This window comes from Panthera uncia, chromosome B4 (genome assembly GCF_023721935.1).
Source record: "Panthera uncia isolate 11264 chromosome B4, Puncia_PCG_1.0, whole genome shotgun sequence".
Taxonomy (NCBI): domain Eukaryota; kingdom Metazoa; phylum Chordata; class Mammalia; order Carnivora; family Felidae; genus Panthera; species Panthera uncia.
The window spans coordinates 47,782,716-47,803,879 of NC_064809.1; the positions used below are offsets into that span (position 1 = coordinate 47,782,716).

General features: G+C 38.1%; 1 protein-coding gene across 5 annotated transcripts in view; it reads right to left on the minus strand.

Annotated features, from left to right (window-relative positions):
- Positions 1 to 21,164, minus strand: part of EPS8 (epidermal growth factor receptor pathway substrate 8) — a 192,127-nt gene that overhangs the window by 105,254 nt on the left and 65,709 nt on the right. The window contains exon 1 of one of the 5 annotated variants that reach the window (XM_049625140.1): positions 2,318 to 3,539. The exons of 3 other annotated variants lie outside the window; for them this stretch is intronic. The gene's annotated coding sequence lies outside the window, so the exon portion shown is untranslated. Of the gene's footprint in view, positions 1 to 2,313; positions 3,540 to 21,164 lie in introns of those variants that run through there. One more of the 5 variants, XM_049625141.1, reaches the window with a different exon arrangement.

Here is a 21,164-nt window from a genome sequence, read left to right on the forward strand (position 1 = left end):
CTACTACAAGTTTCTTCTAATCATGTCCCTGAATCTGTTAATGTATTCTATACAGCAGACAGAAATGCCACAAATTTTAACTAAAATAATACATTTTGATTAGCTGAAAGTCCACTTTTCAGTGTTTCATGAAAAAATTAAAAATTAAAAATATACACACGGGGGGTACCTGGGTGGCTCAGTCAGTTAAGTGTCTGACTTCAGCTCAGGTCATGATCTCATAGTTTGTGGGTTCAAGCCTCGCGTCAGGCTGTGTGCTCGCGTCAGGCTGCTTTGGATTCTGAGTCTCCCTCTCTCTTTGCCCCTCCCCTGCTTGTTCTCCCCCCCCCCCCCTCCCTCTCTCTCTCTCTCTCTCTCTCTCTCTCTCCCTCCCCCCCCCCCCAAAAATAAACATTAAAAAATATGTATATATACATACACACACACACAAGCTTAAACTCTAACAGAAAAAAGAATTTTAAAGAATAATTGTTTAATTAAATTAGAACTTTGTTACAGGGTAAATGATCAAAAGACTATATGAAAATCTACTTTGTTATATCATCCGCACAAAAATTTTACACAATTCAAGTAAAGTATTATTTAAAAATCTAAAATATAATGAGCTAATTTTTGTCTGCTTAAAACTCTTCATGCCTACCTTGATAAATTAATGCAACATGATTTCTCTGAAAAATAAACTAAAAAGGAAACTTCTCTATACAATTTATTTCAGAATTACACAGAAAATGAGTATAAACATCTTATCCTTCCCAAAGTCATTTTCTCCTATATGTAATTTACTTAAACTGAAGAAAGTATTTCCAAGTCCATCTGCAAAAAAACAGAAACCACTTTTAAAACTAAACTCCAGGTGGGGCACCCAGGTGGCTCAGTTTTTTCGGCTCAGGTCATGATCCCATGGTTGGGGTATCAAGCCCCATGTAAGGCTCTGCACTGAGCATGGAGCCTACTTGGAATTCTCTCTCTCCCTCGCTCTCTGCCCCTCCCCCACATTACATACCATTCCGAGAGCATATATAAAATTTATACTGAGCATGACACTGACACTTGCTTTAGAGTTCACCCTGTAAAGCTGACCAAAGCTCTGCAACAAGGTTAAGAATAACTCAGGTCATAAACATTCCACGGAATCTCACCTATGTATGCTACCAAACAGTTGCACATTGTGCTTATATGGGAAGTTTAAGTTTGTGGTGTAGATGACATTCCTTATGGTATAGAGTCTTAATAAATAGCAGACACATTAGAGAAAAATCAACATATTCAAGAATGTACTTCAATGGATCAATATAGGCATAATAACCATGGCACCTGAACTCAAGAATACACTACATTTCCCAGCACCAAAACAGAGATGTAACCGGTTATTTACTTTTGTTCTCTATCTAGTATACTGTGATACAATACTATTAACTCTTGTTTTTAAATAGTATAAATCTCGGCCTTGCACTTAATTACTCGTAACATAACAACAAAAAGACTCCTCCTAAAAAAAATTAAATGTAACAAATTGATAAAAGCTACAAAAACATCTCTATGTAAGAATTATAGATAGATAGATCTATATATAGATATTTCACACTAAGCTCAAATTTTATACTTAAAACATAATCACATGATTGAATTTTTTGGAAGAGTTTTTCCTTAAAAATTTCCATTAATTGACTATTTAAATGTTTACAAGTTCCATTAATATACACAGGCTCAGGGGAAGAAGAAAAAAAAAAACTTTAAATACACATATTCACTACAGTTTAGGTCCCAAGCAAAATGTTTACACAGAAATTTGGCAGTGTTAAGTCTGTGGACTCAAAGCCAATAACAACCTAAGAAAACTGAACTTGGTTAATAAGCAAATTTTCATAGTACAACTGACATTGTATAAACAATCCAAAGCAGTTAATATTTATAGGATAATCACAGTATTTTGCCTATCAGATTAACTTAAAGTAATTTTAAGAAAACTTCATATATTCTATCTGTGCTTCCCCAACTATTAATCGTCAACAGATTTCTTCTCACCCACAATTTATGGGGGAAAATGATTCTCTTAAACATATGACCTAACAGAAAGAAATCCTTTAAAATCCCCCAGAGGCAGGAGGCAGGGCTCTGAGGAGCCCGAGGCACCAATTTCAACAAGTTCAGAATCCACTTGGAATACCAAATGGGAATTTAAGAAATTGTCAAAAGGCTAACTGGGACTAAAAAGTATTACTGCGTGTTTCAAGATCTATATATATCTTCTAAAATAATTATGCCTTTGAGAGCCCTCCTTAGCAAAGTAAATATTCACAAAGTCAAACTTACCTACCCACACAATCCAAGCAAGACTCCTCTAAGCGATCCGCCAGGCAATATTGAGAGGACATTCCTCTCAGCTCACTCTGGGTGCCAAGTGACCTTCGGCATATCAACAGAAAGGGTGGGACTCTAAGCTTCAGTTTCGGCATTTTACTATAGTGAACAAAGTTTCTCCTCTGGTTTCTCTAGGGCGTTAACTAAGACTTCCTCTTCTTGTTAAGTAAGAAACACAACCACTTCATTTCCAACTCTTCCCTAAGGTGCTAAAGTAAAGCTGTAAATGGTGCAAATAATAATAGCTAACAATGACTGAGAACTTAAGATGTGCTCCAAACTAACACCATACAGACAGACACTATTATTATTCCCATTGTTAGGGGTGGAATCTCAGGAACAGAGGTTAATATGTAACTGGAAGAAACTCCAGGTACAGCAATGTGGCTAACTGAGCTAATGAAGACCTTCCACTGCAAACACACAGAAAAAATGAAAAAGAGTGTAACAAAATTTAAAAAGAAATAACACAGCTTCACTTACGACAAAGAAAATCCCCTGGTGCTACACCAAAGCTAGAACCAAGGGCCAAAGTGGTATGCACCAAAGTAAATACTGCCAGTTATGGCCTCCGGAAATGACCACAGGAATCACCTCAGCACTTCGGCCTAACTGAAATTAGTAAGGAGATGCCCTCTCAAGCAATGAGATGGGAAGAAAGTATTCTCTCAGAAGAAGAGTCTAGATTTCTGGCCCTGCTTTTCCTCAACACAGGATACCACCTACCCAACTGTACCCTGATGACCATGTGCAGGCAGAGAAAGAGCTCTCAGACACACAAGGTATAAAGTTGGTACTGAGATCCTTTCAAAAAACCAGAGCTATTTTCAAAAGGCTGCAATCACAGTTAAAAAATGATGCAGGGAACAGGACAAATCCACCCACTGTCTTAGTAAGACTTCAAGACAACCTGTCTCTGGGAATCTGGGTAAAAGCATAGGGGAAATGCAACAACCAGAAATTAAAACCCTACACCTGTGTCACAACAGTTCTCAAGTCTAAATCTTATTTGTATGAGAATCTTCAAACTCAAAAATTGAGATAAAATTGGGTCCGAGGCTTGTGATATCCCTGGAGTATCCAGAAGAAATGAAACCACTCTAGAGTAACACTCTATAGGCCACATGGGACCTCTATAAGCTAGAAAAACTAAACCAAACAACAACAAAAATCTCAAATGAAGATAAGTCTATAATTTAGAAATTACAAAACATGTAAGAAAATGATTTACTGTGATTGAACATTAACAAACCAAACAGGGGCGCCTGGGTGGCTCTGTCCATTAAGCATCCAACTCTTGATTTCGGCTCAGGTCATGATCTCACAGTTCACGGGATCGAGCCCATGTCAGGCTCTGCACTAACAACATGGAGCCTGCTTAGGATTCTCTCTCTTCCCCTCTCTCTCAAAATAAACAAATAAACTTAAAAAAGAAATGGGTATACACACACACACACACACACACACACACACAGTAGAGAGGGGTGTGTGTGTGTGTGTGTGTGTGTGTGTGTGTGTATACACCAAATAGAAAATACAGTACTCAACTAATTTTTTAACATGAAGATAGAAAAACAAAGCATAATTATTAAGAGACGGAGGAAGAAAAAAGAGCCTATAAAGAATAGGAAACAGAAAAAACAAGTAGGTTTTACAAAACCATACAAAATTTATATACAAAGACATGCATATTCTCTACATAGAGCACCCTGAGTTTTCATCAGGTTTCTGTAACTTAAAAAGAGAACATTGTTAGTATAGATGGATAGAAGTTTAAAAACTTACTTAGACAATAAGCAAAGCAGGAATTCAATTATATGGCAGGATCTATTGCACACCAACTTTCCCTCTCTACCATTGATGACCACTCTGCCCTTGCAACGCCCCAATCCTGGAAATCCTGACCCATCCCCCAGGCCGCCGTGAGCCCTCTCCAGCACCTGTGCAAAAAGGACAGAGTGGAAACTGTGATGTGCCACTCAGATCCCCTTTCAGGACTGAATGATTTATCCCCCTGTTGAACGGCTGCCAGCAGACAGCCTTCAGCTACCAGCTCTCTTGAGAATGGCTTTGGCTGAAGATTCTTCTCACACAAGCTCATGCTCCCTTTCCAGGGCAGCCCACATTCAAAGACAGGTGGCTGCAGGGAATATAAAGATGTGGCCCTCTCTCCCTAATGGGGGACAATGGTGGAGAGCCATCCTGGCTTCAGAACTCCCCTCTGGGTCAGACCTCCATCAGGACTGCACAGTAGCCTAATTTCCCTTCTGCCCAATACTGGTATCTCCCTTCCCTTCCACAGGGGTTGATCCAAAGAGCACTTTTTAAGAAACTTCTAGCACACTAATTTCCAGACTGAGAGTCTGTATCCTGGGGAACCCAGACTGCAACAGAAGAGCATCATAAAAAGAAAAAAAAGGACAGGATATGGGGCAGCACTATGAAAGGAGTGATAGTGAGAAAGGGCGGCCTGGGTGGCTCAGCTGGTTAAGGGTCCGACTCTTGATTTCAGCCCAGGTCATCATCTCACTGTTCATTAGCTCAAACCCCACAACAGGGCTTGGGATTCTCCCTCCCTCTCTCTCTCTCTGCCGCTCCACCACTCGTGCATGCTCTCTCTCAAAATAAATATTTAAAAAAAAAAAAGGAGAAAAGAAAAATAATAAAACGTTGAAACCAATGAGGAGAACACCAGAAAGTACTAATATCTCTTTGGTGAGGAGACCAGTAGGACAAGGGAAAGACTTTTTCAAAATGAAAATATAATCATAAAATTCCACAACACGACATTTCACAACATCTCAAGGGTATACCAATTCCAGTGTGTCTTTGTGAAGACAATACCTCTTAGGTCCATGGGTCTGCTAAATGCCAAAAATGTTGCTGCTTAGATATAGGCCATTTATTCTTCTAAGACAGTCACTTTCCTAACAGTAAGTTAACTGGTACATTCAATTCCCTGCTGGGGGGCAAGTTTACTAATAGAGATGTACGTGTACAATTTCCAGCTTCCTTCAATAGTCATGGGAAAATGTGCAACAACCAAATCTAACACATTCCAAATACATGTTTCTTATGGCTACTTCTGGTAAATGCCCTATCTTCTAAGGGTGAGGAAATCTACAAATCCCATGAGCCCTGTTTATATTTACCCCATGTTCCAAGTAACAGAATTCTGATACACCTTTTGGTTCTGAACCACCAGTAAAGATGTTAATGACAGTTTTATAAAAGATTAATCAGGTTCAGGCTAGTATATAACTAATCATTATTAAGAATACTAATAGGGGTGCCGGGTGGCTCAGTTGGGTAAGTGTCCGACTCTTGATTTCAGCTCAGGTCTTGATCTCAGGCTCATGAGTTCAAGCCCTGTACTGGGCTCTGAGCTGGGCATGAAGCATACTTAAAAAAAGAGAATATTAATAAAAAAAACTGCATGGACTATAGCTATATTCATTCATATGCACACTAAAGGATGTCAATGACACGCGACAAATCCAAGCAAGGCTCGTGGGTATTTGACTGCCTCACCCTTCTAAGACAGGGCAGTGTACCAGAAGTAGCCATTAGAAATATATTTGGAACATAGATTTGGTTGCCACACGTCTTCCGTAACTATTAAAGGAAGCTGGAAATTGCACACACACACACACACACACACACACACACACCCCTCTCTACTGGTGTCCCTGCCCTACATTCCACACTTTGTAACCACAAATACAAAGGCAGACAAGATAAAATGTAGCAAAATGTATCAAGACCTTCAGATTCAAAATGACATGAAGTCATTAACATAAATTATCAGGACAGGCAAGCAGAACAGATCAACAATGTCACAATACATTCACCTTGGAAATATGCAGAACTTCACTCTCAGTTTCTGTACACTTCAATCGCGGTTCCTCATCTGTCTTTCAGCACTTCCTCTCCCAAGAATCACAATCTGCTTTGTTTTCTGTAAACCAACCCTTCTTCTTCTAACTTTAAAACTCTCATTGGAAGTAAGAAACTAACATGTTACTAATGAGAGAATCCAAAAGAAGTTTCTAAACTCTAAATTGCACATTGCCAAATCTCAGTAACATGCAAGTTAAGCTAGCTAAATTCATATGGGTAGAATGATCAACCAAATCCTTTAACAACTTATCTAGATATGAAATAGCAGTGCAATATAATTCATATTTGGGGAGAGTCATGTAAGATTATTAATATATCACAGGCATACAAAAGAGCAAATATGCATGGGATGTGAATGAGATGAAGAACCAACTTGCTCATATTAAAAAAGATTAAATGATGGGGTGCCTGGGTGGCTCAGCTGGTTGAGCATCTGACTTCGGCTCATCAGGTCATGATCTCACGGTTTGTGGGCTCAAGCCCCACGTCAGGCTCTGTGCTGACATCTCAGAGCCTAGAGCCTGCTACAGACTCTGTGTCTCCCTCTTTCTCTGCCCCTCCCCTGTTTGCACTCTGTCTCTCTGTCTCTCTCTCTCTCAAAAATAAGTGGATATTAAAAAAATTAATAAAAAAATACTAAATTTTAAAAAAGATTAAATGAGTCTCTATCATTTTGGAGATATTGTTTGGACACAGAATCTGGATTAAAGGTGAAAAACAAACAAAAAAACATAATGGACACTTCTTGGGATGAATAAATATAAATAGCAGGACCAAACAATATTCATTGTTTACATAAGCTATTAGAAGAGTGGTACCATAATTACATTTTCAAGTCTACAGATGGTTTGAGTCTCCAATAAGAGAAGTACGAATTTGAGAAAAATGAACTGCAAAATTAGGTAACAGGGTATATATAAGGGAACAAAATGGTAGTTTCACCTTAAAGTAGCAAAGTTTAGGTACATACTCAGGGAAACACCACACAAACTCATTTGATTATGGATATTGTGTGTCAATTTTCCACTTAGGAATCCCCATACAGTTCCAGGAAGTCACACCCTTATTTGACAACTACAATCAAAAAGAAAAAAACAAAAAACAAACATTTTTTAATGGTGAAAACAAAAAAGTGATGTCTCATTTCTATTCAAGTCCTATAATCAAAGACAAGTAGTAAAGTGTAAAGACCTCAGTACTAAGAAACTGAAGGCTTGTGTTGAAGCATCAACTCTGCCACTTAGTAGCTCTATAACCTCAGGCAAGTAACTTAATCTCTCTCAGCCTCCATTTCCTCACCTGTAAAATGAGATCAATGAGACAAATTGGTGAGCTCCCATTCAGATCTATTCTAGAACATTCTCACAGTTCAAATTTAAAAACAGAAAATCTACTTAATTAGATTTTGGCTAAATCACTGTAAATGGCAGTTTTACACTTTTCAACAGAAAATGGTAAATTATCAGAAAAATTAAATCACCGAATGAATAGTCAGGAAATCTAATGACAAATGAGGAAAAAGTATTAGTTGCTATGAGGACATTTGTCAATTTACCTCACAAATTATGAAATAACACATTTCAGAGGCCCCCCAATTTCTGCTAAAAAATTCCAATTTAAATACAGACTCTTCTAAAACAAATAGGTATAAAGAATTTCTGGGAGGCAGGAAAAGTGGAAGCTTTTGGCATGTAGTACCAATATTTCCTATCATTATTAAGATTTCACTCAGAACTTCCTTATTTCACCTGACTCACATGGTACTAGCCTTCATAATTGACTCAGTGAATGCATATCAGAAGAACTAACAGATGTTCCTTGTAAAACGGCATTTTGTAAACCTATACCATCCTCCAAACCTTTGTTTTCCATAAAACGTTACTCTCAAAAAAAAAAAAAAAAAAGATACGAGTACTTATTTTATTAAATAATAAAGTGCTTCTGGATTCTTTCATCAGTGCTTCTGGATTCTTTAGTGTCGTTCGGAAAGAAAATGGCATTTCATATAAGCCTACTGATGCTTTCTAGAGTATTTTTACCATAACTCTGTAATACAGTCAAGAAATTATCACATTAGCCATATAATGAGACTCAACTGCTCTTGAGTATTGTAATCATGTGCTATAGCACTGGGAAGAAAGGGAGGGAGGAAGAAAAGGAGGAGGGGGAAATCAACAGATACAGAAAACAAAGGCTCATAAGGACCTATCTTATCAAAAAATAAGAAACGCCCAAGTTTAATTTCAAAGCATATACCTACTGAAATACTGCAAAGAACCATCACATATACACTTCAACAAGTTAACTGAGCAAGCAGGCTTGAAAAAGTAAATCAGGAAGCATTACAATACAGAAAGAAATGCATGTTTTCAGAGCAGCAGTTTAGAAAAAGCTGTAGAAATAGCTATCAGAATGACATAGCTTGTGTCATCCTTCAAAAATAAAACCTGCAATTAAATTTGCACATCAAATGATCCTTAAAACTCATGTGTTACCAATAAAGAGGGGCGGCAGAGGGCACTTAAATCAGACAAGCTGTGTCAGTGGCACATAGTACTGTGGTCATATAAAGAGAAGCCATTACAGCAAAGCTTTAACAGGATCTGAAGTGGAATGTCACAGTGAAACACCGATATTAAACTGCCAGAGGCTATATTCATTTCAAAAAGTGATTTAACTTCTTTGAATATCACCAGGCTAGAGTCTGCACAGGCAGAAGAATATATAACTACATGGCCTTTGGCTGAAGTGTTAATACGTTGCAAGTTTACCGCGGTTGAGCAAAATATTAAGGATTACTTTCAAGTTTATTTCTCGTTAATAAAATATTGATCCTCCAAAAAACTTAAGCTTTATTTAATCTGCAGTTTCAAGACCTTCGAATGACAATTCTAACACTAGTATCTAATTCCTCTGTATTTGGGAGATGGACCTATGGAAAAGAGGTTGAATAAACCCATGTCAAGAGGTGAAATGTTATGGTCCAAAGACCAATGGGTTTGAAACCTAAAAGCTTAATTTTTTCCCCTGGCTCTATCATTTAGTATCACATGACCTTAAACAAATCATTAATGTAGGCAATAGAACATAGTTGTAAAAAACTCAGGTTCATGTGCAAAACAGGTACAAACACCAGTGCTATTATTTACAGCTGTATCACTTTGGCCAAGTTACTCCACCAAATCTATCTGCTTGTCTATGAAATAAAAATAATAGTATCTTCTTCAGAGAGACTGAATGAAACAATGCATAAAAGAGCACAGTGTAATAAAGTGGTTAACTAAGTATTAAATGGTGAGCTTAAAGAACATCGCTATTTCTCTTAGTTTTCTTTACCTTTTAAGTAATCTACCTTAGATGTTGTCTTAGAATAATTTCCTGTGCTCCATGTTGTCTTTATCAGGTCACTGGTTACTTAAGAAAACTGAGTTCCCTCCATTATTAAAAAAAGTTTGTTCACAACTAGGTAACCTTCTGTATTTGCCTTTAAAATCCTCTTTCACTTTGGTCAGACAGATAATGTGACCACAGGTCAATGATCTGTGACCCTATTTAGTCAACTAGCCCAAACCTTTTGATATTTTTGACAAAATTCCTAAAGTCTTGTTGACATCAACTTGATTGTCAGGTTATCCAGAGGGCCCTTGGAAAATCTTAAAGGATTTGTATCTCATCTTATGCAAGAGAGATGTTAATATAATTAGGTTTGACATGGGAAAGACTGAAATAAGAAGTGGTGGTAAACATTCAGGTTATGTTTTATGGATACATCGTATTAAGATAGGTATTCCAGAAGTCACACAAAGTTCATAGAAATTTGTCACCACCCTCTATCCAATTATCATCTTAGATTGTTGTATACCATAGAAATAACTAATTTTCCTATCAAATGAACTCTCATCAGAATTTTAACCGTACCAGGGTGCCTGGGTGGCTCAGTTAAGCATCCCACTTCGGCTCAGGTCATGATCTCACAGCTCGTGAGTTTGAGTCCCGCGTCGGGCTCCGTGCTGACAGCTCAGAGTTACTGTTCTGCTCCGATTCTTTCCTAAAAGTGTTTACAATCATCTACTATGAGAATGCTCTATGATGGTATCACTTGAAAAACTTTGACACTATGCCACTGGAATGGGTAAGAATTTCCAGAACTGATGTAGGAGCTGATAGACTCGTAAACCTGTTAACCCAAGAGCAAGCAGAGTAAGAATTAATTATAAGGGACTGAATGGACTGATATGGATGATTGTAACTTCTGTTTGAAGTAGCACTTGTTCTTTAATGTTGTGTTTTTCCAATTTAAGGAAACCTTTTTCTCTTTCCTTTTGAGCTACTTATAACTCACAGCAATTTGGTAAATTATACTTCTGTAAACAGAATTGAAGCATTTCTCTTTTCTCCCCAACTCATCTCTCCAGAATTTGAGAATTCTTACTGAGTATTCTTATTTTCATGGCAATATAGTTATTTGCATAAGTTCAATAAAAATCGGTCCTCCTTGTAACGGGACACAATTGTAAACATTGCTTATATTAGAAAGGCTTTGACTGGAATGTCATATTTGAAAATGATGTGCACAGAATCAGATGTGACCAGACAGCTTCAAGGAACTAAGGTTAGCTTTAAGGAGCCAATGCTTATAAAGCTACCCTTCTAAAAACTACCTGGTAGCTTGCTTATAGGATTTCTGCCTAACAGGTGGGTACCCTTACTTCCTAGCCGAATCCAGGAACCTCAGGATACTTGGGGGATCTCAAGAACAGAGGACTTTACTCACATTTATAAGTGTTACAGGCAAAATCTGACAGTGAGTCACTGGCTGAGTCTACAAGCTTCAAGAGCCTTTTGAAAGTCCAATCTATGATTCCTCATTAGAAGTTCCAGCAAAGCGGGGGTGCCTGAGTGGCTCAATCAGTTAAGCAACCAGACTCTTGATCTCAGCTCATGATTCATGAGATTGAGCCCCACATCAAGCTCTGTGCTGACAGCGTAGAGCCTGCTTTGGATTCTGTCTCCCCTCTCTCTGCCCTTCCCCTGTGCGCATGCACTCTCTCTCTCTCTCCCTTTCCTCTTTCAAAATAAATAAATAAACTTAAAAAAAGTTTTGGCAAAGCAGACTTTTAAAAAGTATATATGGTCAACCACTATCCTTGCTGCACCGATATGATCATGCCAAGTTAATGAAACTAGACTCATGTGGCAAACAGATTGGTCTTACTTAAATTATCTTTGATAGAAATGAGGGTGACTATGAAGACAAAAATTGTGTTTCAATGGAAAACTACAGCATACCCATGTGGGTGTTAAATTCTAGTCCTCTTCATTGTCTTTAAGGTTTTGTTTTCTACCTACAAAGTAGATGGGATCCTGAATTCTTCTAGTCTCCTCCAATATCTAGCTACAATTCTCCAAACTAATGTTTCCAATTTTTCTCCCACCCTTCTGACTTGGAATTACTAAAAATTAAAACTGCCTTTTTCCCAAAGCCCTGCAAGTTGAAGCTGGACAACTTGAGATCAATTTCAGAGAAATCATCACAACAACTCATATATGGACAACCCTTCCTGCCTACTGCTATGTGGGCCACTCAGAAAGTTCACCAGAACACCTGATGACATCACCAGAGACATTCAAACTGCAAACCAGGAAAACCTGCCAGGTTACTACCATCTGCTCTCACCCTATCTGAAGATGCTTTGAGTCAAGCATCTATAAATATTCTTGATGACTAACTGCCCTCTGGACTCAAAAACCACGTTCATTGGTTAATGGTTTGTTCTAACCATTAACCATTAACCTTTTCTTTTTCTTTGGTATCCACAGAAATGTCCAGGACTGAGAAACTGGTTCAACAGATAATCTACTAAATCAGTTTCTAGACCTTGGAAGTTCTTGGGGGAAGTTTCAGATAGGGGAACAAATGACATGTTTTAGGACAAGCTAACCCTAAAATATGGAACCTTGGCATATTGGATATTTAGGGTAAAGGAGTTTGAGAAAATGGAAGAAGCAGGAAGATCACTCTGACCTTCCCTGGCCCTTCTCTCCTGAAATAGGTCATAAAACCCTAGTGTGAGAGATGCCCTCCATTCACCAGGAAGAAAGGAGCATCCTTATCTCTGAAGACAAAGGGACACTGAGAAGAATCAGAACAAACAGGCTTTGCTAAATCTCCTCCAGTTTACTATATTTATCCCATACTCTTTATTCTATCATATTCCTCCATAACTGATCAGTTTTCATCTAACCTAGATAAAAATACTCAGGCCTCCTTTTTCCTTTCTTTATGAAGGCTCCTATCTCATGAAAACCTTCTATTAAATAAATCTGTATTCTTTTCTCCTATTAATCCTTCTTTGTCAGTTTAATTTACAGATCCAGAGACCCTAAGAGAGCTGAGGAAAACTTTTTCCTCCCCTACACTCCACAGATGCTATACTTATACTCTCATCAAAACTATATGTATATCACTTGTAAAAATCTATCCCAATTTGAAGGAGAAAAAACTTTTTATGCCATTCTTAGTTCAGCAGTGATCTTTCACTAAAACCTTAACCTCAAATTTTTCTTGCTGATTTTTCACTTTTTCGTTGAGATCAATAGGATTCATTCTGTTAGCTACCAGCATGGGTTTTTTTTATTATGTATGTACAAGACACAAACATGCATAACATTTTTCCTCTAGACCAAAATAAACATACACCTTGCATTGAGGTTCTCAGTGTCAAGTTCTAAGTTAGAAAACTATAATGTAGACCTATTCTACATCTATTAAAAAAAAGAAAAGATAGTAGGTTAGGTCTTTTGGTACTCTCAACAATGTCAGTCAAAGAAAGACAGATGTATGTTTTCACTCATATGTGGGACTTGAGACAACTTAATAGAGGACCATGGGGGAAGGGAAGGGGAAAAAGTAGTTTCAGAGAGGGAGGCAAACCATAAGAGACTCTTGAATGCAAAGAACAAACTAAGGGTTTATGGGGCGGGAGCAGAGGAGAGGGGAAATGGCTGATGGGCATTGAGAAGGACACTTGTTGGGATGAGTACTGGGTGTTGTATGTAAGTGATAAATCACGGGAATCTACCAGCAAAACCAAGAGCACACTGTATAAACTGTATGTTAGCTAGCTTGACAATAAATTATTCATATATATATATATATGAAGAATATCAGACATGATTCCCTAAATTAACAACCACATTTGTGTATCTTTTTATAAATCTGATACATGTGGTAAAACTTTCTTTATATACCTGCCTAGATTATTCTAATTACATTTAATCCAAAACCAAAAGTGCCTGTTGACCAACTCCCAAGTTAAAATCATTTTATACTGCAGGGCATCTCTGTGGTTCAGCTGGTTAAGGGTCCAATTCTTGATTTCAGCTCAGGTCAGGATCTCAAGGTAGTGAGACTGAGCCCTGTGTTGGACTACAGGCTGGGTATGGAGCATGCTTAAGATTGTCTCTCTCCCCCAGGCACCTGGGTGGCTCAGTTGGTTAGGCATCCAACTTCGGCTGAGGTAATGATCTCACAGTTTGAGTTCCAGCTCTGCATGGTGCTTGGTCCTTGCTGACAGTGCGGAGCCTGCTTGGGATTCTGTCTCTCTCTCTCTGCCCCCGTCGCTCTCTGCCTCTCCCCAACTCGCTCGCGACCTCTCTTCTCAGAATAAACTTAAAAAAAAAAAGGATTCTCTCTCTCTCTCCTTCTTCCTCTGCTCCTCTCCAACATGCACACACACTCTCTCTCTCAAAAAAAAAGATCATTTTATACTGCAGAAGAAAAAACTTACACATTAACTTAATGCTAACTCTTAACCTCTTCCATCTCAACGAGGGCACAACTTAATTTTTACTGCAAACACAGAATTCAATTTTAAGATAACCAATATGTTGACTGTGCTAGTATTAAAGCATTATTTCATTTCTGTAAGGATGCCTGTTGTCATTCTTTCTTAACTTCCTACTGACTTTGAATATTACAGTACTCATTAACAGAAAAGCTGTATGGTTTCATAATAAGGAATCAAAATATCACCCAAGGGTCAGTCAGTCCCTCTCTAATGCTCATGAACTTTCAGAACTTGGTGTCAAAATATAATCCTTATCCAAGACTCCTGGGATAAATCGTGCACTTCACATGTATGGTATTGTCTCAAATACCACCAAAAAGTCTCCATCAACTGACTTCGACATTAGAGAAGGACTAAGATGCTAACAAGGCAGATTTTCTGACTGTCAATAAGTTTTGGCAAAAGCTTTCTATATCTTTAAATACAGAAATTAATTCAAATCAGCAATAATCCTACTTTAAAATTTGGCTGCTATAGCATAATAAGTACATGTTGAATAGGGGGTTACATGGCTCTTTAGATTTTTACATGCATCTTGTAGAAAGACACATACATATGCATAACTCCCACACAAAATTTTCCTGGCTGGTCTTGCTCCATTTTGCAAGGGGGCTTGTTTACAGACAAGCCAGTATCTCCAAGGAACAGATACTACTTTATTGTTAAAACGTATCAGTCTTCAAGGTTTCCCCCCCTCCCAAACTAAAATACCATAAGATGCATTAGAATAATGAGTCTTATATCATTTTGATTCATTTAACAATGAAATAAAATTCGATGTCAAAACAAAAGATCACATAGGCATCCTGTTAGGGAACATAAAAAACATCTACTTTGTTTACTTCGAGGCAAATACTCTTCTGCATTCTATTAGGATACCACTAGCCCAGGGATCCACACCAATAAATCAGGATAAACCAGCAGATCTTATACTTACCTGCTAGATCTCCAAACCAAGTTCATTCACAGGGACTTCCAGTAATTACAGCAGCAACATGCTTTATCTCTACCACTAGCTTTGCAATGACTGAAATCACTCTCAGAGGATGTGTGGGCACACACAGTATATAGTTTACATAGCACTTTCACTTACGTTATTAATTCTTTGACTTTTGTCACCTTATCAAAAATTATACAATGGGGTTACCCTAGCAACTCTTAGTCACACAGTTCCTTACCCACTACTCGGTACTGACCTTGGACTTCAGACCTGTAGAAATCTCATTACAACAGCCCTGATTCACCAACAAAGAACAGAGAGATGAATGAAGAAAAAAAAATACAAATGAGGGGGGAAATAGGAATTTTAAAAATTCATAAGCTCTGTCAATAAACAGTGTCTTAAACATTTGTTGAAATTTGTCTCAGGTGAGTACTGAAGGGGAAGGAGAACTTTTCCTTTGTCCCCTTCCAGGTTCTCCGGCTGGTCTAACAACAAATTGACATAAAACGGATGAACAGGAGAATAACAAAATTAATTCATACATATGGGAGCTCAAAGAAACATGAATTTCAAAGAAATCACCAAAACAAGGAGATTTTACATCTTTTAGACAAAGAAAAAGTACATTCGTGAGGAAATGACAAGACAAAGGGGTTTGTGCTTGTGGTAGGAAATTAGTAAGGAAGCAGTAACAAGGTTTGTTTATACAAGCTTCTCAGACTTGAATTCCCTCTCTTTGGTAAATAAGGATGCTTTTTACTCTCTAGGTGCAGGCGGGGTACCTTTCACACGGAGAATTTAATTCCTGCTTTCAGAGGGAGAGAAGAGGGTCAGTGTCCTTCTGGCACAGGCTGTTTCTTAAGTGACTTTAATCCACAATAATCGTTATGCCAAAGTGGTATATTCTGGGGCAGCCTGTCCTGAACCCATCAGTGTGCTGACTTGCTCATAGAAAATGTAGAATTCTCCCTTTAGGTTGTATTAGAGATATAAACACACACTCTAAATACAGACTGCCCTTCAGGTTAATCTGTATTACAGAAGTACATATACACGCTAAAAGCATACAAGTAGCACAGGTGTATGCATAAACATTGAACACCACATAAATCTAATGAAATCACACTTGTGTATAAACAAAAGATCAGAAGACTTTAATAGGATGACCAGTGAGGAGTCAGTCAGTTTACATAAAAACTGAATAAATAAAAGGTTTCAGGAAGCAAATTGTCACTTCTTTTCCAGTAAGGTGAGAAAGCCTTCGTGGGGAGTTTAATATCTGAAGATAATTTCCCAAAAAAACTGAAGAGCCTGATAAAGCAAGGAGGATTGTTTTCTTTCACATGACAGAGAAGTTGAAAAGAATACAAACAGAAAAACATCAAGAAAGAAGAGGGTTCATTACTGTCAAGGACGGCAGAGTGGTGGGTTTGGGGGAGAGGGCTGCGATTTTCATATTCACCTACGGGATAGGAAGTTCAGTCCCTGTGGCTTCTCAGGAAAAAACATCTTACAAACAAATCACCTGGAAAAGGCAGCACTGGCTCCGAATTCAAATATGTGCCAAAGTCAGGAAAAGAACTAGAACAAAAGTTCTACAGTAATACGTGCCAGGTGGATTTATGAAAAACAGTCAAGAGGGAAGTGCCAGGTTTTGTCAAAAGCCTGTTTGTCTATACAGTGACAGCGAGGAGTGAAGAAAAATACATATATATGTATATACATGCATACACACATACAGGATGTTTTCGTGCTGGACACATTAGTGATACAGTAGGCATTCCTCAAAACAGTTAAATAGCAATAAGAGGCAGGTTTTGAAGTGACAATGTATAGCTTTCTCCTTTAATTTATTTAATGCAAGTTGGTGATTAATTATCCTGCCTCTCCTTGCCTCCTGAAAGAAGGAATAAATAAATACTTATAGTAACACTATTATGTAGTGTGTACTATATTAGGTATCAATGAAATTATATAGTCATCCTAGAAGCAGAAATGATTGGAATTTTAATTATTTATTTTTAATTTTTTTAATGTTTATTTTTGAGAGAGAGAGAGAGAGAGCGTGCCAATAGGGGACGGGCCGACAGGGAGGGAGACACAGAATCTGAAGCAGGGTCCAGAGGCCAAGCTGTCAGCACAGAGCCCAACATGGGGCTCCAACTCACAAACCGTGAGATCGTGACCTGAGCCAAAGTTGCATGTTTAACTGACTGAGCCACCCAGGCACCCCTATAATTTTATTAATGATGTAGAGATAAAAGAGAAAAATCTCTTCACCTGCAACTAATTAAATGGAAAATCATCTTGATTACTGAGTCATGAGTTAAAGAGGACGTATCATAACCAGAACTGAACTAATTTAAACTTTGTTGCATATGTGACTCCTCAGATTTAAATTATTAAATAGATGAGACTGTAATTCAGTATGTGGTATTTTTTCAGGCTTTGAAATTTACTAGCTCTCTTAAATCCTCATTCCACTCAGGAAATCTTATTAATTTGTGTAAAGTTGAGTTATACACAAGTAACTACAGTTTTACTGTTTAAATCTCACAAGGCCTGTGGCATCTGGGGTTCTCATTGTTTTCCCAGCTGATTTAACTTCTAAAGATCTCGGGCTGTACAGAACTGGGTTCGCTATAGGAGCACTGACCCCAAGCAGGAAACTCTTATCATATCCAGTTTGGCCATTAGGCAAAATAGTGCGTGCATGCGTGTATGTGTGTGTCTATCTCCAAATCAACAAATCATTACCCCCAATTCATTGTTTTGCTTGTATTCGCCCCTCTTCATTCTTGTGTTATATTGTAAACCTAATTGAAATACCTTAATTAATGTTTGTAGAAACCTACAGGTTTAAGACAGCTGATCCACTGCCACAGTTTATGTACATACAGTAAAGCAAAGTATATGAAATGATGACAGAGTAAAATTAAGCAAAAGTAAGAATTAAGAAAATTAAAAATGAATAAACCTTGTTTCTTTTATCATGATGTTTTTGTCCGTTTTCTTCTCTCTCCCCCATTATGCTTCAACAAATGAAGAAAAGTTCACAACTACAGCACAGGATAACAAATCCCCACCCGTTCTGATTGCAATGGACAAGTTTAAAACCGAACCGAGGAAACCCCTGCTGATTAGCATGAAAGGAAATAATCAACAGATTAAAAGCATTGATGTGGCTAATTCTACTAAATCACTAGTTTTGCATTCTAACTACTTGCTTTTTTTAGTGTGGCCAACTGGTCATAAGAAAACACAGGTGACTTAACCTGGAAGAACCATGCCAACTATAAAACTAAGCAGACTATTCATTCCCATGGTAATAACTCTTAAAACAGACACAGAAGCCAATTCAGAGATTCCATTTTCAAACCAGGCAGCGATTTGGGGGTATATGCATGTATATAATTTAATCAGTGCCCTGTACCAAACTAATAACAGTCCAAGAGATGAAGCTTACAGAAACTACAGCAGTGGCCCTTTTAATATTGACTCCTGATGCATGGTAAGGTAATCTGCTCCTCAGGCAAAGAACCACAGAGGATGTTACAAAAGCACCAGGACAATAATCAGGAACATCCTTCCAGGTGCTGAGTCATTAATTGAATTTCAAAGGTCAGGCATGTCTCTTCAGGGCACCATATCTACTTTAGGAAAGCACATACCTTTTTGCGTGAAAATTTAAGTCTGATAGTTCTGCTTTATGTGTTGAACACAAAAGAACATTATAAATCTAAGACTTTATACTTTCGTTACTGTTTTTTGTACTTAGTTCCTTTAACTGTTTCCCCAAGCTCTGCTTTTGAGCCCTTTGCTTTGCAGGTGACTCCGCTAAGGGAACGCTGGTTTGTCCACATATACAGATTTATTAGAGTCCTCTTGCCCCAGATCTACAGGGCCTCTTACCAAACATAAAATGGGCCCCAGACCTACAGATCTGAGGTAGACCTGGAGAGGTGCCACCCAGATATCCCTTCAAGGAATGATTCCTTGTCCCAGCTGCTGGCTGTACAGTCAGCAGACAGCCTTGAGCAATCAGCCCTTTGAGGGATTGCCTCAGGGGCAGTAAGCTACCAAGCCCAAGGTCATGCCCTTCCCAGGGAGGCCCAGGACCAATGAGTGATCAAGGTGGGGGTACAGACATTTGGCCATTTCAGCCCAACGCAGGACAACTTTTAGGCCATTTTTGCTCCAAAACTCATGGTGATGTCAGCAGTCTGTCATTGGTCCTGCAATGTAACCTGACTCCCCGCCCCACTGCCTAGTCATGCCATATCTAAGATTTTAAGTAAGCTTTACTGAAAACAGTCATTTCAGAGATACTATTTCCAGAAACAGTTAAAGCACAATATATTTTGATATCAAACTTTGGGAGCAAAGTATTTAAGCCGGTAAAAATATGCTAAAAAACACAAAAACATAAAAAGACAAGCCACAGACTAGAATATTTACAAATCATATTTCTTTTAACATTTCTTTCAAGGCAGGTGTACTGGTGACAAATTCCCAGTGCGGTGTTGTCCTTGTTTTGTCTCAGAAGGTCTTTATGTCTCCATTTTTGAAGGATAACTTTCCTGGATACAGAATTCTAGACTGGTGGTTTGGATTTGGTTTTCCCATAATGTTTTTGTTTTGTTTTTAAAGTAGGCTTCATGCCCAGCATGGAGTGCAATGCTGGGCTTGAACTCACAACCCTGAGATCAAGACCTGAGCTGCGATCGAGTTAGATGCATCACTGACTGGGCCACCCAGGCACTCCATGGTTTTCCCATAACTTTAAGTATTTCACTTTATATTCTTTTCTTGTTTACATGGTATTTGAGGAGAAGACCAGTGTGATTCCTCTAAAGGTGAGCTACATCATGTTAGCCACTATTAAGAATAAAAGCACAGAGGTGCCTGGGTGGCTCAGTTGGTTAAACATCCAACTTCAGCTCAGGTCATGATCTCCTGGTTCATGGGTTCAAGGCCTGCATTGGGCTCTGGGCTAATGGCACAGAGCCTGCTTCAGATCCTCTGTCTCCCTCTCTCTCTGCCTCTCTCTCTGCCTCTCTCTCTCAAAAATAAAAAAATAAAAATAACAGCACAGCCTTTCCCTTTAGCATTTGATTCCATATTGCCAGTTTAATTTAATCAATGCATATTCCAAACACTGAGCTAAGTACTTGGAGATGATCAAAAAAATAGAGATTCAATAGGATACACTGGAACTAGGTTGTTCATGTCTACAGGGAGCCTAGAAACTCGGGGACTTTAAGACAGAACATTCTATTTTGTAAAGGAAACTATGAAGTTTTTGAGGGCAGAGACTTTATCTTCATTGTGGCCTAGTACTACTCAACCTTCTTTACATTTGCTTCCTGGTTTACTAAGGAGAATTATAAACTTGATAATGAGACACACAACAAATCTGTACCAGTCTTAGTTGGTCTCTGATTGTGGTGGACTCCACACCATATTCCCCATAGTGACCACATTCTCAAGTTATAATAGAGCACGCTCCTCCTTGCCTTCACCCCTCCTCAGAAAATAACTACGCTTCCCATATAACTACAAAAATACAGACAAACAGCATCACCTCCCTTATCTCCATGTAAATATGAGAATCTTTTTTTAAGAAACTCTTTAATTGCACAAAAGGTCTATTAGACGTTAAGTATTGCTTCAAAAATGGATTCACAAATGACAAGTTTACATATGACATTTAAATATTCCATTTACTCATTTCAGAAATGCATCTCAGGCAGAAAGTTCAGTCAACAATATATCTTATGGTATCTTAAAAGCCTGTCTTTATATCATCTGGAAATAAATCCTTGTTGGATAGAATAATCTTGTAACCCCAATTTTTTGCTGATTTCATCAAATCCCCTGCACAGAATCTTTGTCATCTTGGAAATATTTATTCCCTTTTCAAAATAGTTTTAAGAGTTAAATTCAGAATATAAAACTTTAAAACAAACTTTTCACCATTTTAAATGTTTCACACACTCAGGTCTTTCTCACCTCATGCAAACCTCACACCAAAGATTCAAAGAGCTAGGGTATTTTCCAAATAGAAACATCTGTTTTTTCTGGTATTCTTGCATAAAAAGATTTCACTG